The following is a 6333-nucleotide window of genomic DNA, read 5'->3' on the forward strand; positions in this document are numbered from 1 at the left end:
GCGTCGGGCGGAGGGTACGGTAGGGGTACACCTTTTTAGTCTTCTGTCTATTTTAATTAATCCCCGGCCACCTTCGTCGGGATTACACTCGAATCTACACGATCGCGGGCTCCAGATACGGCCACTTCCCGATTTATGTTATTAGAAAATTATGTAACCGGCACGCGCGGTTTAATCGAACACAGCGTTTCGGCCGGGGCGGAATAACTCGGCCGACGCGACGCGACTCGTGTCGCGAAACCGTCGGCCACCGGGCCTTCCATTCGAAAATTGACAAAGAGTCGCGAAAACGCGGATGACCGGCCTTCACCCGTAATTACACGGCCGGCCGAGGAAGATGTTACCGGCGAAGTATCGTTACACGTGACAATGAATCATTATCGACGCGGTAATTAATCATAATCCGCGGCCTGCAATTAATGTCCCCTACGCTCGCAGCCTGTAATTAGGATCTTCGCTCGAAAACGCTTGATTTTCTTTCAACCGTTAGCTTCGCTTTTTCCCAATGCTCAGAATTCAGGAATATAAAAAGGAAAGTAAAAGAAAACGGACGGAGGGAAAGAAAAGATCGGCGAAAAACCTGTCGTCGCGCGGGAGGAGGAACGCGGCGAGGCAACCGCGGTTTAAAATGTCACGAAATAATCCCCGAAACTCGTTGGCCGGAAAATAATCACGTTCTCAGCGGCGAGCAACGTGACCGGCCACCAATTTTCTAAATAATAACGAACCGGCGGGGGCGGAGGACCGAGGGGAAAAAAAGAAAACGTTCCCGGCTCATTTGAGTTTAAAAGAGCGCACCGACCGTGCCCGACCGCAAACTGTTTCGCGAAAATCACGTTGCGTGCATTTCCATTCCGTTCCGTTCCGTCCTCAAAGACACGCTTTAATTATCTCGGCATGAACACCGTGAGAAAATTCGTTTCCAAGCAACAGAGAGAGAAAAGATCGTGACTATTTTTCTTTCTCTTTCCTCCATTTCGCCCCCTTTCTATTTCTTTCTCTTTCTGACCTTCTGTTCCCCGTTCCATCTCTTTCTTTGTTGTTTCAGGTACGTCGAAACAAAGATCGAAACGGTAATTTGTTTTAATCGTTCGGAACCGAGGGACTATTGTTTCCCATTGAAGAATTAACGAGTTCGCGCAGGAGGCTGGCCAGTGCGCCGGATTCTAACCCTTCGGTTGCCTACCAAAATGTTCATGGTTGTTGAAGCTTTAACATTTTACATTCTTTGCATAACCGTCAATGCTGAAAACGGAGAACAACGTGTAAATATTCGTAGAATGAGGACATAAAGCAACTTCACCATATTTTCATAGAAACAGGTTGCTAACAGAACCGTAGAGATATACACGTTCGCAAACATAAAAAATCGTTCATTTGCATCAGCCGATCTTGATTTCAGAACAACTGTGCGCTTTAAAACAAACTGAAGGGCACTAGTCGCGTGTTGTACGTATATTAAAGCATTTCCAAGATTTCAGACACCGTATAATAAATTAAATGTGAAAACTGCATCCGTTGCATTTGGAATCACTTTCTTAAGGAAATAAATATTTAAATATCTAGATCTAACTTGCCAGCACGAGAGCGGGCTAACGTAAAGTAAAAAGTTTACCATGACACGGGCACTTAATCTATCTAAGAAATCAAACTTTCGTAAGAATAATCAACATTAAGACGCGGTCGCCATTCAATCGTCCGCAGGAAAATCCGTAAAAACGCAGAACTTCCCAACGATTTTCCTGTTCTTGTCCCTGCTCGCGCACCGCTTCGAGGGGATGCGCGATCAACGTTCAAGGCCGACGCGAAACTTCGCGATAACGAAGGGAATAAATTTTCGGCGGTGCTCCGTGGCACGCGAAGTTTCCCTACGAAGATTTATCGCCTTGCTTCGGTCTCGGCCAACGGATTCGGCGGCGAACTTCCGAATGAAACTGCTTGGTCGTGCCGTTGCGTTGCGGCGAACGGAAAACAAACGGGAAAAACAAACGTTGCGGGGAACCGGCGTGTATCGCGTTCCTTCCGGAAACGGGGATCGAGAGATCCGTGCCGGGACCCCGCGGAACTAACTCGGCCGCCGACAAACGCACGGTCGCTGCTTTGTTTTCTATTAATTTCGCCGGATTCGTCGAGCGGACATTCAATTATCGGTGGCCGATAACGCGATTAAAATTTCCCGCCACTATGACACCGTAAAATATTAATTATAATACATTATTTTATTTAACGGTTATTTAATACCAGCGCACAATAATCACGACTCGCCGCGCCCGCCTCGCATTTCCCCGGAGCTTCATAGAGTGTATAATGAACTCTCGCCGGGCAGAAACACGAAACGTACGAAGAATTTACATAATACCGGTGTTTACTCCAGTTTCATCGAGAATAATTGAATCAATTTGCCCCACCCCACTCCTCGCCGTCCGCCAGCTACACGATTACACCAACCCGGGAGGGCAAGTAAAAAAAAGCAAGGAAACGGAAGTTAATGTATCAATGATGGTCGGACGGTGTGTACGATCGAAGGATCCTGTCGGTTATCCATTTCGCGAGTCTCGAACTCGTTGCCGCAGGACCAGCAAATTGAGCTTAAAAGCTGCTCGAATTACCGGCTGAAATTTTCTTTTAGAACTCCGCCGATCCGCACAATTTGCATACTAATTTTTTAAGAGAATTCCGACTTGATTGCGGGCCGATGTTTCTCCTCCGGTCCGGTTTCTCGGAAATGCTCCGGCTAACGAACGAAACCGATTCACGGATCACCGGTCCGGTCCGAACGGCGTTTGCCCCGGAAACGTTGAAAACGCGTCGGGGGTGTGAAACACGTCGCGCCGCGACACGAGCGCGCAGCTAATCTGCTCGGCGACAGAGAATTTTCCCCGATGATTAACCGCTTGTCAGACATATGCCGTCTCCGTTGGCCCCCTTTACATAGGGCGCTGCCACGTGGTTCGGCCGCGTTTCCGTGAAACGCCGGTCCTACCCCTCGGACGCGCGACGCGCACCCGCCGCGCCCGGCTAATTTGTCGGCCGAGTGTAACTTCGGGAGGTCCTTTAAAGCTCTCGTTCCCGTTCTCTCTTTTTTTCCGGCGGGTTTTTTCTCTGCGGAGTCGGGTTTTTGTGGCACCGTCAAGCCGGAACGCGCGTAATTTCCGCGTAAAGTGGAGTTCATAATCACCGGCGGGCCGGGGAACCGCGCGGCGGCGCGGGTCCGTCGACGATCAACGAAATTTCGACTTCGTTCCCATGTTTTCTGTTTCACTGCTTTTTTTCCGGCGCGGGGAAAATTTGATCGAACGGGTTTTGATTGGAATGATGATGAAGCAGTTGAGTTAAGGAGTAGTGATTGAAGCGTTGATTGGTGGAGATTGATAAATTTGGGACAATGGAATTGCAGTTTTTGTGTATCCCGGTATTAATTTTCCGAAGATCCTTCTACGTTTGTGCGTTCGTGTATTACTCACTGTTTTTTCTTGATACCAGACTTTTATCAAATTCAAGTTAAGATAGAAATTTGCTGGCCGAGATAAATAATATTGCACCGTGCAACGCTCGAGATTCATGTCCATTAATCCAAGGATCAGAAAAATAAAAAGTCCACACGCCCCGGATTATTTTCCAAATTCGATTACCTCGGAATGGAAACTACCAATAAAACGAATACATGAAAACCAGGAACTCCGCTAACATGGTTTCTATTGCCAGATAGAATCGAAGTATCCGATCCTCTAGGATCCCGAAATCTCCCCTAAACTCTAATCCGGTAGATTCCATCGGACCCAGTATAGAAATCGGTGAAAACAATTCTCCAATTTCCCTTCTAAATCCCATTAATCATTTTCCTCGGGTTACTTTCGGATCCGAAAAGTTTCGCGGACGTGGCCTGGGACCGCGGGAAAAAAGTGGCCGGACGCCAATCCAGAAATTCAGAAGACAGTTGCCTGAACTCTTACGACATTCTTCCAACGTCGAGAAGACAAGTGAGGGCCGTGGACAAAAAAGAATCACGCCGGGAGAAGAAGAAAAGGTGGAGGGAGGAGCACGGAGGTGGACGAGCAGCAGGAGGAGGATGTGGTGGTGGTGGTAGTGGTGGCAGAGGAGGTAGAGGAAGAAGAAGAAGAAGAAGACGGGCGTGTGGCGTGCGTTCGTCGTACGGGACGTGTTATTAGCCGGCACCCTCTTTCACGTTGCCCCATTCCTGCTCGAGCACCGCTCGTCTCGTCTCCTTTTTTCTCTGATTTCCTATGCGGGGGCTAGAAACGCGTTTAATTAACATAGCTGGCGTGGCTGCATCCCTCTTCTCCTGGGTGTCGAGCAGCCAGTCAGCTTTCACGGGCCATCGCACGCACGATACACGTATTACAAACTGTGTTTCCCTTCCTCTCCCTCCCACGGTCACCACATGGCCCGTTGTCTCTCTTCCGCGGCCCGGATGTACGGAGTGGGTGTGATTTAAATGTTAACACGAAATTCCGAGATCGATGGCCCACTGAAATATACGAGCCGGCTCCTTTCCATTGGATCGTTAGGGCTACACGCGGCACACGGCCGGCAATTCCGTACGCTTTAAACTTTTGCGACGCGTATCGGCGAGATGTTCCGACGTTTACGTAGAATCACTCTAAATGTATAAAGTCTAAGCAGATATGGATTGGAATGAAATTTAACTCGTTCGGACTTGAATCTTATCTAATCTGAAATGGTAAACTTGTTTGTACGTCCACGGCCTAGTCGGATGGAGATCAATTAAAATTCCTTCAGAGTTCGGATTCTCTTTTTGGAGGAGTTAAAACGGAAAGCTCGGGACTGCGATCATTGCTACGATTATTCCCTTTTTACTGTTATGTGCGCACACATTGTCGCGTAGACTGAACGCAAATAACATTAAAATCGACGTTCAATGGTGTTAACGATTAAAAAATTTCAATCTATACGTTTACAGCTCGAATAGCTACAGAAGACCCTGCAATACCGTAATAAAATTCATAAAAACGAAGTCGAGTGTTTTATAGAAATTTATCGTGTTTATTTGGGTGTGAAACTTCTCGTTAAATGTTTGTGTAGCCGATAAAAAGAACTGATATTTACGTACTGACGCTTAAATAGCGGTATGTATACATGTCTACATGTAGTTATACGTGGAGGGTGACTGTTCTGGCGCGTCTGCGCGCGGACCAGCATGTGGCGGATATAATACACGCCTACCACGGAAATGCTCTTTTTGACGGATCGCCCGACTAATTTGGTCGTTGTCACCCGGTATGCCCGAGGATTAATGGCGACCACCTAGCCTACTCTGCCGCGAATTCCTTGGAAAATTCTTTCGCGACCCAAGACGTGGATATAATACGGTGAACCCCTTAATTAACAGTTCCGAATAGGAACAATAATACACTTGCCACCCCAAACGTTCGCCACCCTCGATTTGCTCGCTCAGCTCGTAACTACTCGTGTGTGAACGAAACGAGTCTATTTTGATCTATATTATAACTTCAAGTCAACACACCTACTCATAAGCTTTACATAATTCGGGATTGTGGGAAGAGTATATACTTTTAAGAGAGAGAGAGAGAGAAAGATCATTAACACCTGTTTTTAAGATGTAATTGCCAGATATTGTGATCTTCAAATATGGCGCCAGATTACTTTGCGATGTTTATCGGGACTTTAAAAAAAATTGTTTAAAATAGGAATAGTAGACATTTATTCTTTATATTGAGGCTTATATCATCGCAATGGTAAAATAAGGATTTAATAAACGAATGTTTCAAAATGCAGTGAGAATTACTTTTTTTGGTCACCCTTATCTTGGTATGCTATGTATAATCAATTACTGCTAAATTCTTTATGTACCTTATACTGAGAGATCAGATTGAGTCTCTTTTCTGTTTTAATTACTAATTAGTGCTATTTGCAACGTTATAAAATGAGATATTTGTTTATAGATTAAGGTAAAATAATTTGTTCAAAAACTCACCGATCAGAGAAGTACTGAAAGTTTGCTCTCTTGTCAAGAATGGTTGTTTTCAATTAAATATTCCAATCACACGGACTCTAAATGATGATTATTTATATCAGGATTGTGTTATCTTTCATTTACAAGTGCAATAATAAACAAATTTGCTTTTACCATGACCAGTGGTGGTTTCTGCGCGCCATTTAACCGTTAATCTATTGACAACCTTGTTGCGCCATCTCGCGAAACGTTTGTGAACTATTAAGATGTATTATCGACGGAGAACAAATTCGGCCGGCAAGTTTGAACATACAGATCAATTAGCTACATTTTTAATTCTATTGTTTAAATGTACAGGTGACCGGGTTACAGATCTA

This window comes from Nomia melanderi, chromosome 6 (genome assembly GCF_051020985.1).
Source record: "Nomia melanderi isolate GNS246 chromosome 6, iyNomMela1, whole genome shotgun sequence".
Taxonomy (NCBI): Eukaryota; Metazoa; Arthropoda; class Insecta; order Hymenoptera; family Halictidae; genus Nomia; species Nomia melanderi.